The sequence below is a fragment of the Mustela nigripes genome, chromosome 6 (assembly GCF_022355385.1).
Source record: "Mustela nigripes isolate SB6536 chromosome 6, MUSNIG.SB6536, whole genome shotgun sequence".
NCBI lineage: Eukaryota > Metazoa > Chordata > Mammalia > Carnivora > Mustelidae > Mustela > Mustela nigripes.
In genome coordinates, this window is record NC_081562.1 from 69,375,363 (window position 1) to 69,387,133 (window position 11,771).

The following is an 11,771-nucleotide window of genomic DNA, read 5'->3' on the forward strand; positions in this document are numbered from 1 at the left end:
CTTCTGCATAAAGTTTCATTTTATAAAAATGTGTCTACTGCTAAAAAATATTAGAAAGTCATTGATAATTCAATTGTCTCCTTTACAAGTGAGGCTGTAAATATTTTACCATAATTTAAATGAATTACAAAATTTTTTAAAGATTTTATTTATTTATTTGACAGAGATACAAGTAGGCAGAGAGGCAGGCAGAGAATGAAGAGAGAGGGAAGCAAGCTCCCTGTTGAGCAGAGAGCCCGATGTGGGTCTCAATCCCAGGACCCAGAGATCATGACCTGAGCCGAAGGCAGAGGCTTAACCCACTGAGCCACCCAGGTGCCCCTGAATTACAAATTTTTTAATCGTTCTGAACAACAGATATGGTTTAGATCATGTCCCCTACCCTGTCTTTCTCCCCCCGCCCCATGGAGTGTGTGTGTTGGGGGGCTTATTATTTAAAAGAGAAAAAGTGTGGGAGCCCAGTAGCCTAAAAATAATTTTCTCAAGAAATGATGAAGCAATAAAGTACAAAAGCCTTTGAAGATCTCTAGCAAGCTATGTCAGTGTCTGTAATGTGAAGCTGCTTGAGGTCTCTTCAGTGCTGTGTGCCCTCACACTGTGAATGAATTCATTAAAACAATGCAGAATTCATCTGGGGCAGGAAAATAAGGAAACTAATTTTTAAATGACTAAAGACTGAGAATACGATTCTCTCTTAATTTCTCTGGCCTAACGGAGAACACATACATATGCTAACAGCTCATCTCTAACATTAAAAATAAGTTAGAACTGACAACATGCACAATCGCATCAAGGCTTGTCAATTAAAAATCAACCCAAGAAAGATGTTTTGGTATTACTGAGACTGTCAGCGTCCATTGAAAGTGAAAAGAGATCCAGAGAGCAAAGCATTGATTAATGTTGAAATCTCTGTTTTAAAGAAAGCAAAGTTGCCTCTTTCAGGTAACTTGGCATTGGTATCAGCTGCCTTCAGGGGGATACTTCCAGGTGATCAATCTGATTATGTGTCATATACTTAAACTTTGGATACCCAAGGTGTAAGCCAACAAGATGGATTCAGATATATGAGATCTAAATGTCATGAGAGGTATATCTCTCCTTTTCAAAGCAGAAGATTATAGAAAACACTGGAGTAAGTGTTTTTTCTACAACGGAGACTGGAATTCTTTTTTTTTTTTTAAGTCCAGAGAATGGAATGCAATTCTCTGATGGACTTTTCGTCTTCAATTTTCAAGACTATTTCCTCAGCTGAAAATTTCAAAGGCTTGATTGAGAATAAATGTTATTTACAAATTCCAGAAGCCTGTGAGCTACCTTTTCTTTACAAAATGACCATATTGACCCCAACTGAGTATTTTGAGCTCATGTGTCTCTCAAAAATGTAGATGAAATTAATTTTGGAGAGGTCAGCTGAGGCCACATGATGGTTTAAAGACACAGTACAGATGTAATGAAATGAAGGCAGTCTTCATGATGCATTGGGACATGATAGGCCAACCAGGCCATTTTAGTATGAAAAAGTCAGGACAGTGAAGGGCAGCAGTTGGGTAGCCTACCAAACCAGAGGAGGTGGCAACCACAAGCAACTGTCATTAGTCTTTCGTAGACAGAAAGAGAATGGCTGCAAAGTTGGCAAGGAAGGAGTTAATAGGGAGCGAGGAAAGGATGGCACACTGCAGCCACAGAACAAGGCATTGTGAGGCAGGATGGGGAGAAAGGCGAAGAACAGGTGCGTGGCCAGGAATGGGGAAGCTGAACTGTGAAACGAGGGATTCGAATATATAAGACACAGAACATTTATCCAGATGGAACTGAGGAATGGAAGCCATAGGTGAATGAGGAAGGGGATGAATCAGTGTAGACCCTCTCCTTGTACTGTGTTCTGTCATAGGAGAGGGGAAACTGATATGAGGGAAGTGCTTCATACAATGAAAAAGAAATGATCACCTGTGCAAGGTATTTGTTTAAGAGTTTCAAATGAGTGCTATACATGGCTTGCTAAGAGAAGCTATCTCGTCCTTGTTTCTTAAATACCTTCTAATTCTATTTAGTGCATGACTATTCCCCAAAGAACAATGCACCTTTGTTTGCAGAACCATCATCTTTAAATTTCTTGTTAAGATCAGTTTGAGTTTTATTTTGTACCCTCCTCTAAGGTGATCCTTTTGTTTATAACATTGCATTGACCTATAACAAAGCCTAAAGCAAAACAAGGTCTACTGTACTCTTTCAAATTCTGCTTTCTACAGAGGCAGCTACTTTCAGCAGAGTGTAGCTCTCCATTTCTAAATCCCATGCTTATACACTGTTGCACTTCTGTTGCACACACACACACTGCCTGGAAAAAGAATAGGCATTTTTTCCCATATGAACTGTAGACTTGCCCTTCGAGCTCTCACTGGATGGAATTCCACTGAACAACTAGAAAGAACACTACCCTGGTTTCTCCAAGAGTTCTTTTGATGTGTGGCACTGGCCCAAATAGATCCAAAAATCAGTTTGAGCAGAATTTAATGCTCGTAAACCTGGACCCTGGACACAAGTCTCCAGCTTTTCTGGAAGAAATTTTAGATACTACTTGCTAATTTGGATGGTGTTATTGTTATTCAGAGTTCATCCTTCTAATTTGAGTCACATCTGTGACTGCATAGCTGAACTGGGAGCCTCAGCATTAAGCTCTATCTTCATTTGCTCAGGGGACACATGGTGTGTGTAGGAGCCATCATGCTTTGTTTTTACAAATCAAACTCTTAATTAATTACTGAACATACTGCAATTCACTAATCAAGCTGTATTTTTTGAGACATTTCTGACTGATAAATATCTAGTCATCTGGCTTTGCAATATATCCCCTTGTCCTTGCTTTAGACAAAAATGGTGGGAGTCATCGGAAATGTTTCTTTTTATATGTGATTTGTTCTTCATTGTGCGTGAGGTTGGAAGAAAACAATTTCCCATAGAACTTTGTATTCTTCTGGTCCACATTAAGAGGCAGTGTTTTTAAGTCAAAGGGGGCACTGTTTGCAAAACCATAAAAGACTCGGGTTCAGATTCTGGCTTTCCCATTTCCATCTGATTGAACTCTAAATCTCCGTTTCTTATTTGTAATATTTGTTTTGAAAATGAAATGAGAAAAAACAACAACAACAACACATAAAGCGCCTACTACTTTACTGTCAGTGAAGTATACAATCATTCATTCTCTCCCACAGATATTTATGGAGTGCCTACAATTTCCTAGGCTCTTAACCTGGACAAGACAACCGTGGGCAGGATAGACATAGTACCTCTTGACATGAAGCTTATACTCTGGGGGAGGGGGATACATGATAAACCAGAAACAAGTGACATAATTGCATGTATCTTATAATAGCTCTTTATTTTTAATGAATTATTGTGTATATATTTTCATTTTCCACTAGATGGGAAGTTTTGTGAGGACATTATCTTATACCCTTTTCAGTATTACCATCACTGCTGTACATTTTAGGAAACATATCTCTGTTTGGTCAATTAGTGAACAAGTATAAACGAAGAATAGTATAGAGCAAAGGCTAAGAACAATGAATGCCCTGCCCTCCTATTTCCTGGGTTCCAGTCATGGTACAGCCAGTCTCTGTGCCTCACTTCTCCCACAGAAAAAAATGTGGATGACAAATACCTGCATATTATCGTGTTCATGCAGATTCAAGGAGTGGTTTCACATAGAATATTTAAGGACAATGGCATATGGCAAGCGCTCAATAAATGTTAGCTGTTTTTCTTTAACTAGAGAGCTACTTCTCAATCTGAACTCTATAAACAAATGGGAGTTCTTGGGAATGCACCCAGAAGTCTTCTATTTTGTGTACGAATTTTAGATTTTGTACTTTCATCTTGACAAAATTTAAAAAAAATATATTAAAGTTAGCTTATTTTGTAGTAGCTGCCAAGCAGTTTCAGTGCCCATTTGCCCTTACGCCTAAAGTTGTTCAAAGTGGTCCTGTGACATGACAGTGTGTGACCTTTAGTTTCTCAAACTGGGGTACCATATTTTAGGGAGTTTAAAATTTTTCAATATTGAAAAATACTATTTTGAAAGATTTTATGTATTTATTTTTCGGAAAGAGAGAGAGCGCACAAGTAGGGTGGGGTGGGGGAGCGGCAGGCAGAGGGAGAAGCAGGCTCCTTGGGAGCCTGATAAGGGACTTGGGACTGGATCCCAAGCACCCTGAGATCATGACCTGGTCCAAAGGCAGACGCTTAACCGACTGGGCCACTCAGGTGTCCCTGAAGAATGCTATTTTATAGCATCACTTGTGTATCATAGACCATAACGTAAATGGTTACAATGCACAAATCATGTCACTGAACACACACACACTATGGTCATCATTCATGACGCTTCTTAATTCTTTTGAGTTCTCTGCCTTCAGGGCACAAGGTACATGGTAGGATTTAATTTCTTGGCCTTGTTTGTGTTTGGATGTTGAGGGGGACCTGTGACTCCTTCTGCCCACTGAGTGGTGAGCAGAATTGACATGTGTTACTTCTTCTTCTTTTTTTTTTTTTTTTTGACGTGTTGCTTCTGTGCCAGGGTGTTTAATTACTGGTCAAGACCTTCCAGAACCCACTTTTTCAAGTTTTAGCTGTTCATTGGCTGCAACCCTGAGCTTCCCTGCCAACTTACATTGGACACATAACGTGCATGAGAAATGAGGTATTTGTTGATTTAAACTGTTGAGATTTGCACATTGTCACCATCACGTTCTGACTAGTAGTTACCCTAATTGCACCTATTGTGTCTAAGACATGATGATAGTTGCTGTGTAAATCAAAAGTCAGCCAGTTTCCCGGCACAGCCTTTCCTCTAAGTCTATCCCCTGCAAGATGATATTCTGAGAGCTCCGATAACGTAAGCCTTCTATTATCTTAAACTTTCACTCTTGTTCCTTCAGGTTCGGGTTACTCTCCTTCATCGATGAAGACAGTAATAAAATACTTACACAAATATCTACCCTTCTCTCCAGATGCTATGTAAATAGTAAGGATTTAGGCCTTTTCCCCAAAAGACGCAGAGAGCTGCATGGTAGTATTGCTTGGCAAGATCATCTCTCCCAGCCAGATGTGCTACTCCCAGGGCTGGATCTCTGTGGAGTGGCCTACCAGTGGTTCCTAGCAGCAGTTTGAGCCAGATCCAGAGAGCAGTGGTTTCTGTTAACAGTGGTTCCTTGATACTCTACTTCCTGCTCGTGGTTCTCAGTAAAGCCTCAGAGATCCTTCAGAAGTCATATTTGCTTCTATTGCTCTCAGTCAGTCATAAGACCCAACTGAGTCCACTGGGGCCAATTTGATGTTCTTTAAAAGATCTTTTAAAGAATTACCTATAGTCTTGCTCTGGCAGCAAGCTCAGGTCCAGTAAGCTAGTGGGAAAAGCAAATGGTCTTTTTGCCTTTATTATCATGCAGTCTAATAACATCTCTACTCTGCCCTATATTGAAACAAGGGCCCAATGTCCTATAGGCTCTTCCTTTTCTCCAAGTTAATTGTCTAATTCCCTCACAGATATTCTTCCAAGGGGTTGGAGTGTATATCCCAACGTTTTCTTGTGGCAGGACCTGAAATCAAAGAAAGATTTGATCACAACCAGAAAATGTACTTCATAAACCACCCCCTCCCATATGTTCAGTCCAGATTAGGTACTTTAAAAAATTTCCCCCAAGACATAAATAAAAAGAAGTCTAGCTCATATTTAAAACTCCAAAGCATGAATTTTGAAGTGAGATACTTTCTCTTTTAGCAACATTTAGACCTTATGCAACATTGATTAATACATTCAAGCATTTTTTTTTCAGTATATGCAAATAAACCACCCTATTGAACAAAGGGGGGAAAGTGGAAAGAAAGAAGACTGGAGCATTTTATGGGAACATGATCATGAAGGATTTGTAAGGTATGTCAAAAAGTTTGGATCTATCCTAAGGACAATGGGAAGCCATTAAAAAATTGGTGGGTGGGTAATATGGTAAGATTTTCATTTTCAAATAATCGTTCTGGCTATGGCAAGATGGTGGGGTCAAGACTGGGAGTGAAGATAGAAATGAGGATGTTTCAAACATCCAGATGAGAGAGGATGGTGGCTTATGACTTGAAGAGCAAGAAGGAGTTTTAGTATGGAGGCACTAAATTGGCAGTCAGCCTAGACATCCGCATTGAAGCCCCATAAGAGGTTGATAACACAAGGATCATATGGGGAGAACAGGATTAAGAACAGAAGCAAGAAGAACATTGATCTTTAAGGGCCTGGTAGGAAAAGAACTGTGAAGGAAACTAAGAAGTATCAGAAGACAGATACACTAGGAAAATGAGGTATCACAGAGCATAAGAGCTTATTTAAAAAACTAGTGGTATTAAAAGCTTCCAGATCGCTTCTCGGCCTTTTGGCTAAGATCAAGTGTAGTATCTGTTCTTATCAGTTTAATATCTGATACGTCCTCTATCTGAGGACAATATATTAAATGGATTTTTGGAGCAGGGAGATGGAATAGGAGCTTGCTCCATCCACTCCACACATCGACCTGGTATTGCAGTACTTCCAGGAACAGTGCACCCCCCTTGGGGGCAAAAAAAAAAAAAAAAAAGCTTCCATATACTGTCCATATACTGGGGACCAAAATCTTTCTATTAGATTTCATAACTAGAAGGTTTCTGTTGGAACAAACAGTGTCAGTGGACCATGGTAGGAAAAAAATCACGTTGTGGTCAGTTGATAAGAAAAGAAATGTAAGTAAATGAAGAGAATACATATAAATAATTCTTTCAAGAAACTTGCCTTTGAAAGAAAAAAAAAGAGAATAGGTGGAAGGAGATATAGGCTAAAGGAATTTTTCTTTGGTTTTAAAGCTAGTATTAAGAAGACTACAAAAAGGGAAAGGTAGAAGCCCTAAAGGAAGCAGATAGAAGGGTTTTTTATTTTTATTTTCATATTTTTTAAAGTTTTTATTTAAATTTCAGTTAGTTAGTATAAAGTATAATATTAGTTTTGGGTGTACAATTTAATGATTCAGCCCTTCCATACAGCGCCCAGCGCTCATCACGGCAAGTGCCCTCGTCACTCCCCATCACCTACTTAACCCGCACTCCTCCCCTCCTCGCATCTGGTAACCATCAGTTCATTCTCTAGAGCTGAGTCTGTTTCTTGATTTGTCTTTTTTTCCCTCTCTCTCTCTTTTTCCAGAATCAGTATCTTTATATTTGGATAAATACCTATCAGTGTGATTGCTGGATCATAGGGTAGTTCTATTGTTAACTTTTTGAGGACCCTCCGGACTGTTTTCCAGAGTGACTGCTCTAGTTTGCATTCCCACCAACAGTGCAGGAAGGCAGATGAAAGGGTTCTGTTAAAGAGACAAGAAGGAATGGGATCCAGGGCTTGGGTCGAGAAAAAAAAAATTCAGATATTGAGAACATCTCTTCTATTGTAACTAGACAGAAGCAGAAAAAATGGCTATGAAAACAGCTAAATATCTAGATTTTGTAGTTGTGCAGTTAAGGAGTTCTCATGTCTTGGCTATTTTCCTTTTATGTTTGGAAGGCAGATCCTCTGTTGATTTTGAGCGAGGAGGTTGAGACTGGAAATTTGAAGAGGGACAATGGAGAATCTTTGAAATTACTATTGTAAAGAATGAGAGCTGATGATGAAAATATAAAAGGCTTCTTTTCCAATATGGAAATGGTTATTGCTCACAGTTGGGAGGTTAAATGAGGTGATATATGGAAACTTATACAAGATTGGCCTAACATGACTCAATAAATAGTAGCATCACCATTTTCCTTCTCCTGTTTTATACCACAATAAGACTTCTAGCTTTTATGTAGACCTCCAGCTCTTCCTTATAACACTTTCATCTGTTTTGTTTCTCTTATTTCCTCCTTCACTCCACTTCCAGGCTCTTGCTTTTATCTCTTCGCTTTCATCTTTTTCAACCCTTTCTGCTTAGTAGTTTTACATAATGCCTTCTTGATACTATCCCTCCTAAGATGGCCTGGCCCCAGCATATCTCTTTCTGATTTTTCCCCTATAGGACAGCTCCTCACCTCTGTCTTGAGCTTATCACCAGAATTCAAACAATACTGAGTCTAGGAAAATCCACGAGCATTCTGTTGTTTACCAAAGCTTATTTGCAAGTGAAATCATAATAACAACTATTCCTAATCATATAATTCTATGAATATAAATAGATTAGAGTTTCAGATTTAATCCTTTATAATATAGGCATACCTTGGAGATATTGTGGGCATTTCCAGACCACCATAATAAAGTGAATATTGTAATAAAGTGAGCCAAATGAGTTTTTGGCTTCATGGTGCATGTGAAAGTTATGTTTACACCATACTGTGGTCTATTAAATGTATAATAGCATAATTTTTTTTAAAAGACAGTATACATAGCTTAATTAAAAAGTACTTTATTGCTTAAAAATGCTAACCATCATCTAAGCTTTCAGAGTCCTAATCTTTTTGCTTGTGGAGAGTCTTGCCTCGATGCTGATGGCTGTGAACTGATCAGGGTGGTGGTTGCTGAAGGTTTGAGTGGCTGTGGCAATTTCTTAAAATAAGACAACAGTGAAGTTTTCTGCATTGATGGACTCTTCCTTTCACAAACAGCTTGTCTGTAAGCCAGGAATGCTGTTTGATAGCATTTAACTCAAAGTAGACCTTCTTCCAAGATTGAAAGCAATCCTTTCAAACCCTGCTTCTGCTTTGGCAACTAGGTTGATATAATATTCTAAATCCTTCCTTGTCTTTTCAATAATCTGCATAGCATCTTCACCAGGAGTAGATTCCCTCTCAAGAAGCCACTCTGTTCATCCATAAGAAGCAGCTTCTCATCCATTAAAGTTTCGTCCTGAGATGGCCACAGCACAGTCTCTATTTCTTCAGGTTCCACTTCTAATTCTGGTTCCTTTGCTATTTCCACCTCACCTGAAGTTACTTCTTCCACTGAAGTCTTGAACTTCTCCAAATCATCCATGAGGGTTGGAATTCTTCCAAATTCCAAATTCCTGCCAATGTTGGCATTTTGACCTCTTCCCATGAATCAGGAATGTTCTTAATGGCATCTAGAGTGGTGAATCCTTTCCAGGTTTTTGTATTACTTTGCCTATATCCATCAGAGGAATTCATGGCAGTGATAGCCTTAGAAAATGCATTTGTAAATAATAATTCTTAAAGGGGCACCTGGGTGGCTCAGTGGGTTAAGCCTCTGGCTTCAGCTCAAGTCATGATCTCAGGGTCCTGGGATTGAGGCCCGCATTGGGCTCTCTGCTCAGCAGGGAGCCTGCTTTTTCCTCTCTTTCTCTATGCCTGCCTCTCTGCATACTTGTGATCTCTCTCTCTCTGTTTCAAATAAATAAAAATAACATCTTTAAAAATAATAATAATAATAATAATAATAATAATTTTTAAAGTTTGAAATTACCCCTTGATCTCTGGGCTGCAAAGTGGATGCTGTGTTATCAGGCATGAAAACAACATTCATCTCATTGGGCATCTCCTTCAGAGCTCTTGGGTGACCAGGTGCATTGTTACTGGGCAGTCATACTTGAATCTTTTCTTTTGAGAAGTAGGTCTCAATAGTGGGCTTAAAATATACTTGGTAAACTGTGTTGTAAACAGATGTGCTGTCTTCCACTCAGGTTCTTTTCTTCCTATGATAGAGCATAGGAGATTAGATTTAGCATAATTCTCAAGGGCTCTAGTATTTTCAGAATTGTAAATGAGTACTAGCTTCAACTTAGGGTCACCAACTGCATTAGCTTCTAATAAGAGAGGCACATGTCCTTTGAAGCTTTGAAGCCAGACACTGACTTCTGCTTTCTAGCTTTGAAAGTCGAAGCTGGCATCTTCTTCCAATAGAAGGTTGTTCTGTCTACATTGAAAATCTTTTGGATAACTTGCTGTAGCTTCTACATCAGTATTTGCTGCTTCATCTTGCACTTTTTTTTCCACTTTATACTTTTCTGTTATTGCGACAGCTTCTTTCCTTAAACCACAGGAACCAACCTCTGCTAGCTTCCAACTTTTGTTCTGCAGATTCTTTACCTCTTTCAGCCTTCATAGAATTGAAGGGTGTTAGGTCCTTATTCTGAGTTAGGTTTTGGTGTAAGGTAATGTTCTAGCTTCTTTGATCTTCTATGCAGACTCTAAATCTTTCTTCATATCGGTAATAAGCTGCTTTGCTTTCTTATCACTCATGTGTTCAGTGACGTAGCATTTCTAATTTCCCTCAAGAACTTTTCCTTTGCATTCATAACTTGACTAACTGTTTGGTGCAAGAAGCCTACATTTTGGCCAGTCTGGGCTTTTGACATGCCTTTCTCACTGAGCTTAATCATTTCTAGTGTTTGATTTAAATGGAGAGTGGTGCAACTCTTCCTTTCTCTTGAATACTTAGAGGCCATTGTAGGGTTATTACATGACCTAATTTCAATATTCTTGTGTCTCAAGGAATAGGGAGGCTCAAGGAAGGTGGGGGAGAGACGGGGAACTGTCCGTCAGTAGAGCAGTCAACTTATTAAGTTAAGTATCTTCTATGGGTGTGGTTTTTGGGGTCTCAGAACAATTATAATAGTAACATCACAGATCACTGATCACAGATCACCCTAACAAACATAATAATAATGAAAAAGTTTGAAATATTGCAAGAATTGCCAAAATGTAACACAGAGACATGAAGTGAGCAAATGCTGTTGAACAAATGGTACCGAAAAACTTGCTCACAAGGCAGGGTTGCTACAAACTTTTGATTTATAACACAACACGATACCTGCAAAGTACAATAAAGTAAAGTGCAATAAAAAAAACTATGACTCTACAATGAAGCCGAAAGCCTTAGAGATGTTTATGGTTCTAGCATGGAAAATGAGGTTGTTATTTTGTCTTCTACATATTTGCTGTTGCTATTCCATATCTTAGGTCAATCTGTCTTTAAAAATCTCTTTTTTGTAACGAAACAAAAACTGGTGTCCTTAATTCTGTCTCTTCCACTGTTTGAGCTGCTGTCAGAGAAACCTCTGCCCATTTGTCTGGTGCCTTTCTCCCCAACTTGAGCTCTTAGCTTTAGCTCATGACCTCCTCTCAGTGCTCTGTGACTGGAATCCTGGGGTGTTTGTAGTCCGAGAAGCTCGGGCAACCATTCTGCCTATCTCAGTTCCTTCTCCTCATTTATTATATGGCTAAGCTTTTCCGTCTCCCACACTCAGGGCCCACTCATGAGCTCCTCACCTGTGAATGATAGGAAACGAAACACTTTATAAATGACAGTGAAAATGCCCATAATAGATGATTACTGCTGATCCAGAACAATATTTCATTAGGTTGTGCATAGAGCAAACCCTAAAATTCATACGGTGCACACCTTGGCTGTTCTTTTGGGGATATCGAGTAAGTGTTTCAATTTGCTTATTAAGGCAGTACAGCTTCATCTCTGTTCACTGCACAGGAAATCTTGGGAAACTCCGTTATAACTTCCAAAGTAGGCAAGGCATGTTTTTGAAATCTAGCAGAGGGCACGTGGAGACATGCCAGCAAGATCAGCAGCTTCTCTGTCCCGGTGAAGTTTGTTTGGGAGAAACTGAGGACACAGGTACAAAATGGCAGAGTGAATTTTTTTTCCTGACCAACAGTGCTGCTCGTTAGCAGTTTGAAAGGACGCCTAGATCCAAAATAGTATTAAACAAGTGTTTCTTCAATATGAGATCATTATGTTTCTCTTCTAAATCCAAATACTA

The 11,771-nt window shown here is 39.1% G+C and overlaps 1 non-coding gene across 1 annotated transcript; it reads left to right on the plus strand.

The window, feature by feature from the left end:
- The first annotated feature begins 6,403 nt into the window (after positions 1-6,403).
- Positions 6,404-6,594, plus strand: LOC132021058 (U2 spliceosomal RNA). The gene has a single exon (XR_009405234.1). It is a non-coding gene; the product is annotated as a U2 spliceosomal RNA (small nuclear RNA).
- Positions 6,595-11,771: the final 5,177 nt, after the last annotated feature.